The sequence below is a fragment of the Streptopelia decaocto genome (assembly GCF_964273445.1).
Source record: "Streptopelia decaocto genome assembly, chromosome: 3".
NCBI lineage: Eukaryota > Metazoa > Chordata > Aves > Columbiformes > Columbidae > Streptopelia > Streptopelia decaocto.
Window position 1 is genome coordinate 119,330,029 of NC_138656.1, and position 15,637 is coordinate 119,345,665.

Consider the following 15,637-nt stretch of genomic DNA (forward strand, 5'->3'; position numbering starts at 1 on the left):
GATAGAGCAAATTGCGTTCAGTGCAGACATACAGAACTTTTAATTTTGGCTATTAGGCAAAGCTCAGGGTTCAACAGCAAGTAGCCAATTTCTGTCCCTGTTTATTTTCTTTCTAATCATGGCTTGAAAAAAAGCAGCCATGACACACACTTCTTTAAATATGTATGGATTTTTTAATGTATTGAAATAACATTTAACATCAGACAGTAATAGAATCATAGAATCATTTCAGTTGGAAGAGACCCTCAGGATGATCGAGTCCAACCACAACATAACCAACTCTAGCACTAAACCATGTCCCTAAGAACCTCGTCTAAACACCTTTTAAACGCCTCCATATACCAGTGATATCTTCTATCAAGACTGGCAAGGGTAAGAACACGTTTTTTCCCACACACACTTTCTAATCTTCTCCTAGCATCACTGATAATATAAACTAATCATAATCATTAAAAAGTGTTTTAGTCTAAAGGTTGAAGGCTGAAAGAATCCACACCCTGCCAAGAGAACAAAACCCAACCAGAAAGGCTAAAACACCCCATTTCAGCCTGAATATTTTTGTCAGCTCTCCTTCTACTTCTTGCTAAAGCTCCAAAGCTCCGAAGCGTGTGGTTACAGTCCCGCAGACAGCAGCAGACTGACACTTCATCTCACTCCTACAACATGATCTCAGGGGCAGAACCACATAAAAACAAAGACACACTTGACTGGCGAACCCAAGAGGATCCGTATAAATTGGCTCCCTGGAGAACTAACGAAGGTTTCCTCTCCTCCTCAAAGGCATTGGCTCTGTGATGCCTCACGGTGAGCACTGGAGATGGAATTAAAAGGACACGAAATCTGTGCACAGGGAACGGCAGCTGCTGGATCGGTGGGATGAAGCAGACGATCCAGGCAGCAGACAGAAGGGGAAAGGGGAGAAATGCCCCCTCCTTTCCTTAGGGACAGTGTCAGCATGGCAACGCATTCACTTGCCACCCTTCCCAGGTCAGATCTCTCTTCTGAAAATGCTTTCATAGGAACTACCTTATAAAACCTGCATTATAGCCTGGATAAGCTGTGCTGCCCAGGGCAGCAGCCACCACCGGACACTTGTACAGAGGGTTGAGGTTCTGTGCAACACCCCTCAACTCATTCCAGATCCAGACCAACTTTGCACCGGCTTTCAAAATCTTCCCCGTGTTGTTTCAGGTGTGTAAACACTAATATGCAAACCAATAATCTGACTCTTCATCAATTCCTAATGCAGGTCCAGGCTGAAGTCTGTTCATAGAGGCAGAAGTGAGGGAACCCGCACCCTGTGCTCACCACTCTGGAGCTAAATGTGCTCTTCTAAAATTAAGTGAGACGCCCTCGACTTCCACATCAGGATTGTGCTGCCCGGCGGAGGTGCAAATATTGACTCGCTTTGGAGGGAGTGACAGAAGAAAGGTCTGTAAGAAATAAGTATCTCCAGTCATCAGCATCACCAGCAAAACAGCCAGAGAGCAGCAGGTCTGAGAGCCACTGAATGCACGAAGCACACAACAACACTTCCCAAAGTGAAAAAGGTAATAACCTGGTTATTATTTTTGGAAAAACAACACCACTGATTCCCACTCTTCCTTTGATTTGCAACAGGAGGAGGAAGGAGTGTGAAGGAGGGAGAAACAAGTTGTTGAAACAGCAACAGCTGCTACATCAATACAGGCATAATGGAGTCACAAGCATGGGAGCAGCCGCTGCCTTTTGAAGGGGACTTTACAACTTCAAAACACAAACGTCCGGCTGTATTTTCTTCCTAATCAGAAGTCAATTATCCTGCCGAGTGATGACAGAACAATTCCACTAAGTAAATCCTTTGCATATCAGGGCCGCCTGTGATCACGTTGCACTGGGAACCTCCTCGCCCGCACAAAAGCCAGGAGGGTTTCACTCCTGCTCCCCACGGTTGTTCCTGGCGGCCTCTCTCCAAACTACCCTGTGAACCTTCAGCATAAAAAGAAACAAATCTTCACCTGAAAACGTGAGCTAATGCACATTTATCCAAACAGAAACTTCACTCCATCTTTTATCAAGTCTGAGGGTGTCCAGAAAGTGTGTCCGTTCAGCTGTCTGCAGATTTTATGCCCAGAAGCAAATGAGAGCTGCTGGGAAACATTGTTCCCTCTTCCTAATCATTCCCATAGTAATACAAACCTCTCAGAGAGTCCATTTTAATACTCTTTTAACCACTTTGAAATAGCCTTATTGTATTAAACCATTACTGCAACATTTTCATATCATGAGCAAGTTTTATTCTGTTCTCTGGCTTCGTACATTGGAACATTCTAGTCTCCAACACCATTCCCTCTTCCCAGATGCCAAAGTCCAAATAGATTTAAATTATTTCCAATGGAGCAGGCTGCTGGCACCTGCTTTTGGATAAATGAATGGCATTGCACTCACCAGAAGTCAAGGGAAGTGAGTTCTTAAATCAAACTGAATTCTGGCCATTCCCCAGGGTTACTAACCCCATTCTTACGTCAGAATCTTTTAATGAACACAAACAGTCAAAGCTTCTGCTTTACTAATTATCCGAAAAGCTGCCATTTCCTGTCACAGGGAGCCCTCATAACCCTCAGCCTATCACCCTGTTGGCAAGTTTGGATGTGATTTGAATTCAGATTTATTTCCCTGGCCGGGACACAGGTTAGAGCCAAGGTATCCTTTATTTTACAGAGATCCCACATCATCCCCCAGTTCTCCAGGCTGATATAAGCTCTACTTCCAACTTGTTCTGTATGTAGCCCTACAAAATCATCCACATTATCTTATCAGCTGCTTTATCTTGAGAACAAGACACATGTTCAGTGAGAGGTTTCCACAAACCACACTTGTAGAGAAGTACAAAGTCAAGGCTGGTGGAAAACAGTCCCTCAGAGAACATGTGAAAAGCCTCATGACCCTGGACCTCAACATCAAAATTGCAGCTACAAGCTTAGTAACTCTCTGCCTATTTCTCTCTGCTGCTTTAGAAGTATCAGTAAATGTTTATTCCTGCTCCAAAAGGAAGTCCTGCATGATATTTCTGAATAGGAATGGTTAGATTCTGCCCCCTCCTTTTTAGATGATGACACAAGACATCAGAGGAGCAGAAAGAAACAGCTCTAGAGCCTTGTTTCTACAGCAGAGACAACATGAAAAATACAGCTAGGGAATTTGTTCAGATACCCTCCCAGGAACAGCTCAGGAACAAACCCAAAGCCAGCCTGGAGAACAGCAGCAGGGGAGTTGGAGCCACAGTCCAACATGGGAAGGCCAAGCCTATTTATTTAATATTGAAAACAATAGCAACACCGAGGGAGTAAGAGAGACGGAGAGTTGCAGACCTGCATTAGCACATTACAGAGGATCTTGCATGCAACCTGATGGCTTTAGCCTCACTCGAGTGCTCTTCCTCTAACCTACCATGTGATTCGAGAAGAACTGTGAGCAGAAAAGAAATAAACACACTAACAGTGGCTTATTCTACTTAGATATGAACCGGTTCCTGGAGGGGAAAGGAGGAGAACAGAACACAAACTAATAGGACAGGCTTAGCAAGCAGGAGCACTTAAGCACATACTACTGGCTTTGTCATCCTGCCACAAAGGCAGCCTGTTGCAGCTCTGCCGTTCCAGCATTGTCCCATGCAGCCTCAAGGCTCCCTTTCAATGGCTTTATTAAATTAAAAAGTCCCCTGGGTGATGGCACTAGTTGGTTTCTCAGAGCTCCCCATCACTGGATCACAGCAGGGATCCCTCCAAACCTTCCCTCCTTTCAAGCCAACACATGAGGTTTAACCTACAAGGAGTCTCCATCACAACAGATTTTCCTGGGCAGAGCAAAATTCCAACATCTAACTCAGTATTTTACATGCTCTTTCCATGCTAGCTATATTATTCAATGTACTAATAAAAATAAAATATAAATAACACAGTATTCCAGTGCTGTCCAGGATGAGCTGATCCTTTCAGAGAGATCAATGTCTGGCACATTTACACCCTTTAAGGGCTGCCCAGACAAAAATAATGCTGAAACCAACAAGAGAAACAGCCAGTTTGGTTGTTCTTATCCCAACCAGATTAAAAATTACACTCCATTTACTGTCTTACTGAACTACATCTGGAATTGTTACAGTAGGCTGGCTGTGAGCTGGCATGCTAGCTGCATGCAACTTCACAGAAGCACATGTAAAAAGAAGAATAAGAACCATAAATATATATATTATGTACATGAAGAAGACAAGAACGAAAACAACTCATGCCAACAGTCCTTCACTTTGAACAAGCAGGGGCTGGGACACCCTGCGTAGTGCCAGAGCCCAGATCAAGCTATGGTTTCTGGATGCATTTCCCTCCCTCTCTCCTCCTCCCCGTGCCGTACGTGTCCCCTGTCCCGGGGGACTCCACAGTTCTGATTCAGGACTGTGTGACTGCACGAGGCAGCTCGGTGTGCCCAGGGTGACACACCTTGGCAGGCCAGGAGAGGCTTCAGAGACCTGGTGTTTTATCACCAGTGCTGGGACAAATCTTCTCCATTAGATGACAATACCTTCGTTGACATACTTTCCTGGGCACAGCAGCAACACTGGCCTTTTCAAGAGAACACTGCTGTGAGGACTTGGTCTGTGCACATCTGCAGGTCTAATTTACAGCACTGTGATACCACAGACTTGTGCATAAGAGTTGTATCATGGTATGGCAGAAATGGTCACCATGCTCTAATTGTGATCAACACGGGCCCCTTCAAACATGGGGCTGGCTGAGGTGGATGGAATCTGGGTCCTGAACAGAACAAAAGCCACCAGGAGCACAGGCGAGCCTGAATGACGGTGTGGCTTCTTGGGTTTTATTAACAAAAGCAGGATGGAAGCACTTGGTGGCAGAGAGGAAAGAGGAAGAAAAGCCCAGTGGCAGGATGGCCGAGGATGCCCCAGGCCTTGGGAGATAATCCCCAACACAGGGAAAAACTGCTGTGGATGGTCCACGGAGCTCTGAGGAAAACACCCAAGTGTCCTGAGCTGAACCCAGGTTTCCCAGGCCGCCCCCAGGGCAGGTCTTTAACCACCCTTGTGGGAGGTTTAACCAACCTCATGATTCAGCTTGGGGCAGCACAAAAGCCACAGGGATGAGTCAGGGCAGATACACACAACTTGTGCCAGCGTGCAGACCATCGCTGCAGACCATCGCTGCAGACCGTGCAGACCGGGACCACAACCCTGAACGTTCAGATTTCAGTCACGCTGTATTCCAGTTCTACTTTTTGGAAGCCACGGCACTAATAAAATAAATATGGCTTATGTAAAGAAGAGGGGATGGAGGGGAATGCCTTTCCCTTGCAGCCCTGTTTGATAACACCGGTTTATATTTACCTAAATAATTCTCTCTTTTTGATATCATTTCCCCTCTGAACCAATGGCTAGGGGAAGGTTTAACATCCAAAGCATTTCTTGTCCCCATGCAGTGCACACCAGCAGCCATTTGGTTTCACAAAATTGCTGCAGGATACAAAGATACATCTCATATCCTGGCTGACAGCTTTAGCACAAAGCCACACAATGTCTGCCAGGGCTCCTTGTTAAATACTATATTGTTCTAGTGACTCAGTGCACTGGAATGTATCAGGTTTATTCATAGCTTTTCTGATAGAGTCTTTAGATTAGCCACATAAAATTCTGCTTTTTAGAAAAAAAATAAGTCTATGGCTTATTATGTGGAGCATACAAAATTCCTAGTTTCTTCTCTGGGGTTATGAATACAGAAAACTGAAGTAAAAGGACAGGCTCTCAGAAATCTAATGGTTCTTTCAAGCTTCTAATAAGTAGAACTGTAAGAACATTCAGGCGCAGAAAAAACTGACGTGCACCATGACCAAATGTTACCATCAAAGGCAAGAGGACAGAAGAGTAGCGAAGATGGTCAAAGACATGGAGCTTCTTCTGTAAGAAGGACAGTTGAATTACTTAGGACACTTCAGTCTGGAAAATAAACCTCTGACAGGGGACATGACAGAGATTTACAGAACCCAAACCAGCACAGAATAAGCAAACACAAAAGCAACAGTTCCCAAAACAGGAGGTTATTACAGTAAACTAGTTGGCAGAAGGTTCCGTTACCAAAAGGAGGTGGTTCATCACACAAAGTTAAACTTGGAAACATCTGATACCAAGAAGGGGCCAAAAGCACACGTGGGTTTAAACAAATTGATGCGAGATGAAGGATATTTCTATCGGTCGTTGCCAGAGACAGGACAGATCTCTGGCCTCCCACAGCTCAGGTGTTCGTTTGCCATGCCCTGACTTTTTAACAAAGCAGGCAAGTCTATGGTACCTTCTGAGAACAGCAGCAAAAAGCAGGAATCCATCTCCCCCACTACCCAGTGCTCCTCAGGAGGACCATAGGCAGCACAAATTCTTGCAATACCAGACTAACTGCTCTCACTTCACCTTCTTAATTGCAATTGTGAGCAAAGACTGCAGAAGCTGGGCCCGGTGCTTGGACTGGAAGCATCAGACATTGACACAGATGATGCCACATCCTCCTAGGAAGCGACCTGCGGTACAACCTCCCGCAGCACTTAGCTCTGCTGCCAAGCCAGGAACCCTCAGGTGATACTCAAAGATGAGTCTCCTGAAAATATTCTTATATTCCAGCCACAGCCCAGTTATTTAGGTACTTAGTGCCGCAGAGACAGCCTTGCATAAGAATGACTTGTTGAAGACTCCCTTGAACAGGTTATTTTCCCGTTCTGTTCCACAGCAGTCACAGCGTTTCCAGCATCTCTTCTGTTCCAGCTCTCTGCCAAGAGCAGCCCTTCGCTCAGCCGTCTCCTACTGACCTGAATTCACGCGTGCAGTTTTCCTGCTTTAATCACAATCTTCTGCCCTGCAAAAAGACTCCAAGCCTGAAACCCTCGTCTCCTGCGTTCATTCTTTCAGCCATCAGCCCCATAAATGCATGAGCATTGCTTCTAGAGGTCAATGCTGTGCCTGCTACACACAACACGGGCCATAATAAATGTTCTGCAGGCCAAATGATGCCCTCAGGGAAGCTACGCAGCCCTGTGGCCTGCTGCAGATTGCACAGCTGTCAGGCTACAACTTACTACGTTCTACTTAAGATATGCAAGGAGAAAGAGAATTCAATGGTATCGACTTATTTTAGCTCCTGAAGTCAGCAGATCTGACTCCAAACACACACTGGGATTAGATCTGTCGATGAAGACCATGGCACGATGGCACCTTTGGTCAATAACAGCATCATTTGTTCTTCATATGACCTCTCTGCTACTTCCGGTTTTATTATTCACCATCGTGTCTGTTACAGCAGCTATGTAGAGAGAAGAGAGTCCCCACCGTGTTTGGCACAACAGAAGCAGAGTAAAAAGACTCCTCTGAATCCAGAAGTATAACGAACTAAATCAATGCTCTAGTAAGTAGGAACAGAACAGCTGAACCACAAACATCCTGCATGTTACGTTATACTGGTCAGATAGAGAAGTTAGGAAGCCACAAATAAATAAGCCTCTTTTTCCCTTTCTTTCACAGAAGCACAGGAACTCTCTGCCCTGCTCCCAGGATGTATTTAAACCAACGTGACGACATGCTCCAGTCTCAAAGTATATTATTGCATCCTTGTCTTTTATTAATGAACACGCTCAGTTTTAAAATTCATCATCCCATGTTATCCTTAGGGGAGCTGCCTGCTAGGACTGTTAAAATAAACTGAATTGTGCAGTGGTCTCTATCGGTGCAGCTCCTACACTCTGTCTGCACCTGCATTTTACACCCAGGAGTAGCGTGTCCTCCAGGCTTGCAGACAACTACAGTGGGCAGTTAACTACTTCAGTCTGTGTCCCCCAGCCAGATGGGCCAAGATGCTCCAATTAAGCAGCATTTACTGGCTAAAGTCCCACACAGTAGCAAGTCTAAAAATACTTTTAGACATCTCATAAAGCATGGGCTCGTTATTATAGCCCATTTAGCATGCATGCGAGATATTTTAATGTGTAAAAATTGCCCATGAAATAAAGATTTTCTCCTCTCCTTTCAGAAAAAAAACCAACACACTCTCCTTACCATGAGCTAGGCAATACTTTCCAGTTCTTTTTTCTTACGCTTTCCAGCCCACAGGACAAGCCAAGCCTAATTTGCCCAATTTCACAGCACGCCTTTATGAGGAACCCCCACGTGTGCCACGGCAGGTCCCTCATCCACCCTCCTCGCCGAGTCCAACACCCCCGACAAGGCTGGAATAGAGGAGAACATTTGCTCTGCTGACTCAAGAGCCTCCTCTGCTCCGCACCACAGGAAACCACACATGACACATCGCTAAATTATGTGGCAACACCTTTAGTGTTGATTCCCCCACAAGCCTTGAGCAGGTCCAAGCCATAACTGCACCAGTTCTCCGCTCTGATAAAACACGTGCACCATTGGAAGTAGGATACAAATAAAATTTACCACTTCAGATAAAAGGAGCTGGAACTGACAACATCTGCTTCTCCCAAAACAAGAGTTAAGCCAAGGAAGCTTGTTTTTCTAGGATAGCATCGTCCAAGCATGCAGACGTAATGCTGCTCCCCAGTGAAGTCAATTTAAGCCAACATCAGGCACTACAGAAAATCTTATTCTTGAAATATTAAGGTACTCACTGTACAAGGTGATCAACTGGAAAACTGGAATCTGTCCCTCTTCTGTACTCAAGTCTCCACTCATTTGTCTGGAGCCTATTAGAGAGGAAAGAAGTTGTAAATATAGACAAGGTGACAAAAAAGATAAAAAAGACAAAGCAATGCAAAACAGACACACACACACCCCCCAACACCGAGGTCAAGAAAGAGCTTGTAAAGCTCACAGCAAAGTCTCTCAAGCAAATGCTGTGATGTTTGAAAACAACCTATGGCATTGGCTACCTCTGGAGGTTCTCAAGGTCAGACCTGCTCCAAGCCAAGAGTAAAGCAAGATGTTTACACAAGAGAGTAGCAGCAAGAGCTACACAAAACTCCAGAAACAGCACATGGCAGCTCTCTGCGACACACGCTCATCACCAACGCACCATTACACATGTGGTCAAGAGCATTACACACGGAAACAAATCTTTCCTCACTGCCCACAAAAACTACTTTATCAAGAAACAGTCCTGAAGGATTAATGGGATGCGATGTAGCATACAAATAAGTTCCTTTAATACATTCATTGTTTCAACTCACTTTATCTCCTTAATAAGGAGCCACTGAACTTCTGCTTAAACCCATTTTGATTAAGCGAAAGATTACCCATGGAATGGTGCTTGGATGCAGACAAAAGGAAAACCCGTAGCTAGACATACATGTTAGTTTACATCACACACAGACCAATTATGCTTCAGGGAGACATTAAATCCCCGTTCAATTAATAGAGACACCTCTTAAGATGAGCATTAAATAATTCCCTACAATGTAGCGTGACAACTGGCTACTTCAGTAAATTAGAACAGAAATAACTCCATGTCTCCCTACCAACAAAATCCCCATCAAAACTTGCCCTTAAAACAACAAGAGGTCAGGAAGGAGGGATGGGGGCAGGAACGGTGCTACCGCAGCACTATTGTATGCTTATATTAAAGACTCCTCATCAGAAAATTAAATGAAATGGATGCCTTTCATGTTTACCAATAAGAGAGATAATGGTTTTTATGTAAATGCCATTACTTCCAGCCAGATCTGCAAGAGACTCGAGCCATACAGCCCCATCTCCCCTTGCAAGCGACTCCCCTTCAGGCAGCCAATCTAAATGCAAATTATAATCAAATGGCAAAACCAAGAGTTTTCTGGATGATGCTGAGAACTTAAAACTGGGGACAAAGCGTACGTATTTGAGAACGACCCTCCTCTTTTGGAAGACAGGCTGGTCTCCGTTGCTTTTTCACCCTGAACATGCATAAAAATTCAAGTATAACTTGGTTCTCATTTACAGCCGTATTATGTACCTTTACAGCAAATAGTATCACCTGCTTCCATCCTACTACCCTTGGCATTAAAACAATGGCAGACATTGTTCTACCACACCATGGAGAGAGGATCTGTCTCAGAGATGTTCCACCCACAACACGAGCATCTCATCAGCAAGGATATTAAATCAGAGCAATAATAAAGCCCCAGTTGGACTTTGCAGAACAAATGGCGCTTCTACATTTTCAGGGGGAAATTTCTCCTTGGATCAGAGTTGTTTGTCTAATTCAGAGGAGGAAGGTGTTATTACAGGATGGTTATTAGGAGGCAGAGATATAAAAGTATCGTCAGCACAAGGAGCACCGCTCTTTAGCATAAAAGCTTTCTTGAAGAGCACTTAAATCCTGACCCCTACTTGGAGCATATATCAAGTCAGGTGCTCTGCCAGCACTGATTAAAACAAGGGACAAATGGCAAATCTGAAAAGAGCTAATATTAGAAACTGTAGTGTTTAATAAGTGGAATGCACAGAGGAGAGACTAATGATTAAAACAAAGGCCAAAAAATCTGTCAGCCTGACTACAGCGCAAGTCCACAAGCGAGTCTCAGAGGGGACTTGTTACTACCACAAGCAGCTAAACACCAAAACTACCATTCCCAGGAGGGGCACACATCCTCAGAGGGATGCAGCTAATTAACGATATAGGCATATACATGCTCATTACACGGGTGAAGAGCTTCGCGTTTTGTATGTTTTGAAAGCGCAGACTGCAGGAATATTCATAGAGCAGAACCTCGCTAATTAACATTAATAACCGAGGGAGCACTTCTGCAAACAGCTGGATTTTGTGAATTAGGCAGCGAGAGGACACACAAAGCTGGGAAGCAGAGAGACAACGCGGCCCAGCAGGCACCTGGCTCGCTTCACTGGATATCCATAAATAATTTATCATTGTGCCTCAATGTATACGAGTGAATGCGCAGACTATAAATAAAGCACCTCTTATTATGCAAGGCCCTGCTAAATTTGATTAGTAGGGTTTGACTGCCCAGCTGAGGAGGCCATTAAATTAAAGAACACAATCTGGACTACCTTCTCTCAAACTTTTCACACGTGCCAGCATTTCGGAGAACTCATCGACTTCTTTTTCAGCTGTTCTGACATACTGCACGGTTATACAATTACAGATCAGACAATGTTCTTACAGACATGGTTTAGTGCTAGAGTTAGGTTATGATTGGACTCGATGATCTTGAGGGTCTCTTCCAACCAAAATTATTCTGTGATTCTATTGATTTATACACCAAAATGCTGCTTTTCAGTCCTCGATCACAACTTGGAATTGCCAAAGATCCCTTCTTCTCCTCTATAAGCCTGGTGAAGCAAATCTTGCTGTGTAGCCACACGGTGGATCTTCTCTAGCAAAAAGAGACAGGAGCCCCAACTCAGAGCTTCTCACCACACCGACCACACGCAGGATCAGCCTGTGGGCAGTGAAGAAAGGAAAAAGCCCTTCCAAAACAAGCACATCCTTTCTTTTCCCCAATTCAGACATTTCAGCAGCGCCGTTCACAGTACAAGCCCAAGAAATGTCCTGGCAAAGCGGCAGCACGGGGACACATACATTTGTTCAGGCACAGCAACTCGGGGAGATGACTCCACCGCTCCAGAAAATACATCATGCAACAAGTACTATTCAATATATTCATCAATGACTTGGATGAGGGACTAGAGTGACTGTCAGCAAGTTTGCTGGTGACACCAAGCTGGGAGGAGTGGTGACACTGGAAGCTGTGCTGCCATCCAGAGACCTGGACAGGCTGGAGAGCTGGGCGGGGAAAATTTAATGAAATGGAACAAGGGCATGTGTAGAGTCTTGAATCTGGGCAGGAACAACCCCAGGTCCCAGTGTAAGTTGGGGAATGAGCTGTTGGAGAGCAGTGTAGGGGAAAGGGACCTGGGGGTCCTGGGGACAGCAGGGTGACCATGAGCCAGCACTGGGCCCTTGTGGCCAGGAAGCCAATGGTACCTGGGGTGGGTTAGAAGGGGGTGGTCAGTAGGTCAGAGAGGTTCTCCTGCCCCTCTGCTCTGCCCTGGGGAGACCACACCTGGAATCTTGTGTCCAGTTGTGGCCCCTCAGTTCCAGCAGGACAGGGAACTGCTGGAGAGAGTCCAGCGCAGCCACCAAGATGCTGGAGGGAGTGGAGCATCTCCCGTGGGAGGAAAGGCTGAGGGAGCTGGGGCTCTGGAGCTGGAGGAGACCGAGGGGTGACCTTATTAAAGTTTATAAATATGTAAAGGGTGAGTGTCATGAGGATGGTTGTCACCAAGAAGAGCCTGACTCCAGTGACAGGACAAGGGGCAATGGGTACAATCTGGAACAAAAGAGGTTCCGCTTAAATATGAGAAAAAACTTGTTCTCAGTGAGGGTACCAGACCAGGCTGCCCAGGGAGGTTGTGGAGTCTCCTTCTGTGCAGACATTCCAACCCGCCTGGACACCTTCCTGTGTAACCTCATCTGGGTGTTCCTGCTCCATGGGGGGATTGCACTGGATGAGCTTTCCAGGTCCCTTCCAATCCCTGACGTTCTGTAATTCTGTGTAACCGCGCAGCAGCGAGTCGGCGACGGTGCCACCCCAGATTTCACACCCGGCCACCACGCACAAGCAGAATCTGATTTCACAGTTGGATTCTGACTTCATCCGTCAAGCCACAACCACAGCACATTTGCTGCAGCAGCGTGCACAGCGTTGTGCTTGCAAACCAGAGCTGTTCCGGTAGCAAAGCTATTCCCTCCCAGAACCGAAGGTTTCAAATCAGAAACAGCAGATCCGTCCGTCAGTGCCACACGTGCCCCAGCTGCCACTCGCTCAACCGCCCGCTGTAACCGAGAAGTTCGGTGCCAGCAATTTAAAGATTTTCCTTCAGAAACTTCCAACGATCACTTGAATTTCACAATTTCGCAAAGGGGAGGAAAAAAAATGGAAATATTTCCCCTTGCAAACTCCTTTCTAAGGGCTCCTGTTCATAGCTGTACAACTCAAGCCCATGCTAAACTTTTCCCAAAACATTTTCCATCACACGCAGCCTGTGGCTTTCCCCGCTGAAGCTCAGGGTTTTTTCCCTGGGAAGAGCTCGGGTTTATGCACGCCAAAACCGAGTCTTTTCTTACCGCCTTTTGTGAGAGGCTTCATGCTATGATGAGTGCGTAGAATTGCAAAGCAGAAGTCCACACAAAAAGAAGCCAGTGTGTGAGGTGGTTTTGTCTTAAAAAGAAGAGAGGCAGGAATGACTTATCGCCTCATTAAAGAGCTCCAGTCTGCATTTTTATTAGATATATTTAGACACCAATGGTTAAGGGGGAAAAGAAAAAAAAGGCAGTTAAATTCTTAACATATGGCCCTGGATCAGTCACATGGATATAAACGAAAATAGGCACAGCAGATTCTCCAAACGCAGGAATGGAAATCATTTTAATGTCGCACATGACCTAGAAAATTTCAAGTAATACCAAACCACGCAAAGGTGCGACGGGATTTAGCAACTGTAGGGCTGCGTCTTGCTCCCATTAGCTTGCATCACATACACCTGCGCATATCAGATACTACAGAAGACAGTAAGAGGGAGGAAAAGTAACTCCTGCTTGCTGCTAATATATTCTGCCTAAAATAATTTCGCACCCCAGCCATCAGCCTCTTCACTACCAGGTGTCTCCTCCCGCATGGCTGCAGCCCAAGCAGCTCCTGCCTCCATCCTGCAAGAAACACGCAGCTCCAAGAGAAAACTTATCTCAAAATCAAGAGTCAACGTATATAATTCTGGCCTGCACAAAGCACAGATTACTAATGCGAATGATATCTCCCATAGCTTAACGGCAATGACAAATTACGGCCAATCGTATCTGCGGACACTCGCACTGAACAAAACAAGGCGGCACACCCAGAGCAAGCACGTCCCGCAACCACTAAACATACATCTCGGTGCTGTACGTGGGCAGCAACTGCTGGTCGGAATATTTTACCAGCAGAAACTGCACTGCTCGCTGTAGAAGAAAAAACAAAAACCAAAAACCACACACACACACACACAAAATACATGTCCTTATAGTAAAAAACAACAACATTCCTCATACTCAAAGCCATAACATAAGAAACAAACAACATAATTATTTCCAAACAAAAGGAAAATAAACCCAAGAATACACATACAGAAAGAAATAAGCCTCCAAAAGTGGATTTATGAAAGAGTTCAGGGGCTTCTATGCAGGGCTACAACCTCACAGCAGAAGCTGGGAAGAGCACAAATCACAGCTATCTCAACTTGAGGCTGGTGCACAGTTCAGAGCTCACGGCACCCCCTCCTTGGCTCCCTCCCACCCCAGCACTGGCTGCTTCAAAACAATCAAGCAGAAAGAGAAATATGTTCCTGCCTTTTGCATCAACCCCAGTGAATGTCAGTCCTCCCACCTGCCCGGAGATATTAATTCATAACAGGTGCACCATCCTCTCCATCCCAAGAGGATGCATTTAGTGCACCCATCCCAGTACCAGCCCAGGTTTCCCAGCTGGACCTAAAATCCTTGAAGGCAAACCAACCTTGAGCAGGAGCAGATAGCAGAAGCACGGCTTGGACACACAGTTTTCACAGCTTGGGCACACTCACTCTTCACAGACAAGTAAAAGCACTTTAGGGAGGGCTTTTTTCCCTCCTTTCACTTTGTTTTAAATGGCTGAAGAATTTCCTCTGTGAATGCTCCCAATTGTGGCTCACGCTGAGTTATTTTTAAAAGCACAGAACCAGATTTTCAAGACCCTGAATGTGGAAATGCAAAGCTTTTATTAAGCAATAATAGCCCAGACAATGGTCACGATTTCCCAAGGGTCTGAACAAGGCAGCTGACAATAAGCTTTATTTCTCCACAAAACCCCCTTCACGGGCTTGGAGAGTTTGCTTTGTACGATCTAGGCTCAAGCTAGAGAGTTAAAACAAAAAGCTCTGTGGTCGTTTTCAGTGCGATTTCCTCCACCAATGCACATCTGACCAGAGATACAAAAATCACTGAGAAAAGACCCTTTTCGCTACTTCGTTCCTCCCTTTCCTAGTGCAGTAAGACCCCTCCAAGCTGCTATCAGGACACCAACCCATCAAGCTGGACCTTTGCTTTGTGGATGGACCACGGCTGACAAACTGGCCAATCTTTCCAGGGTCAGGAGACTGAAAGAAAACTCTTCAGCCTTCTTCCCTAATATTTGAACCATCACACAATGAATGACTCTCACTAAAATGGCCAGAAACGTGCTTCAAATCTCAGCCCGGCTCTCACATGGTCTAATCAGAGCCAGCGATCACGTCAGCTCTTCCTTCTGAGAAGGAGGAAATTACAACTACGGGGAGTTTGTACAATCTGCAAAACTACCCAGCACACAAGGTCTGGCTTTGCGTAAGCTACGTTTCATTCAATAAGGTGTCGTGGTTGGCCACAAACAGTTCCCATTACACCTAAATGAGCTGGTCTGGCTCTCTCTACAGATAGCAAAGGAAACAGGCGCTTCTGGGGCACATAAAACTTGATTGGTTCAAGATGGTTACTCAGGACAAGATGAACTGTGCTACAGAAATGGTTGTTTTTCTCCGCTGACTATAAAGCAGACCTCGGAGGAAGAAAAACAAACCCAAACCACAATCTGTAGACAACTACATCTG

At 45.5% G+C, this 15,637-nt stretch overlaps 1 protein-coding gene across 4 annotated transcripts in view; it reads right to left on the reverse strand.

Annotated features, from left to right (window-relative positions):
* Positions 1-15,637, reverse strand: part of EXTL3 (exostosin like glycosyltransferase 3) — a 133,933-nt gene that overhangs the window by 102,665 nt on the left and 15,631 nt on the right. For 3 of the 4 annotated variants that reach the window (XR_014183715.1, XM_082049113.1, XM_082049111.1), the window contains exon 2: positions 8,656-8,730. The exons of the other annotated variant lie outside the window; for it this stretch is intronic. The gene's annotated coding sequence lies outside the window, so the exon portion shown is untranslated. The remainder of the gene's footprint in view (positions 1-8,655; positions 8,731-15,637) is intronic. 4 annotated transcript variants of the gene reach the window in all.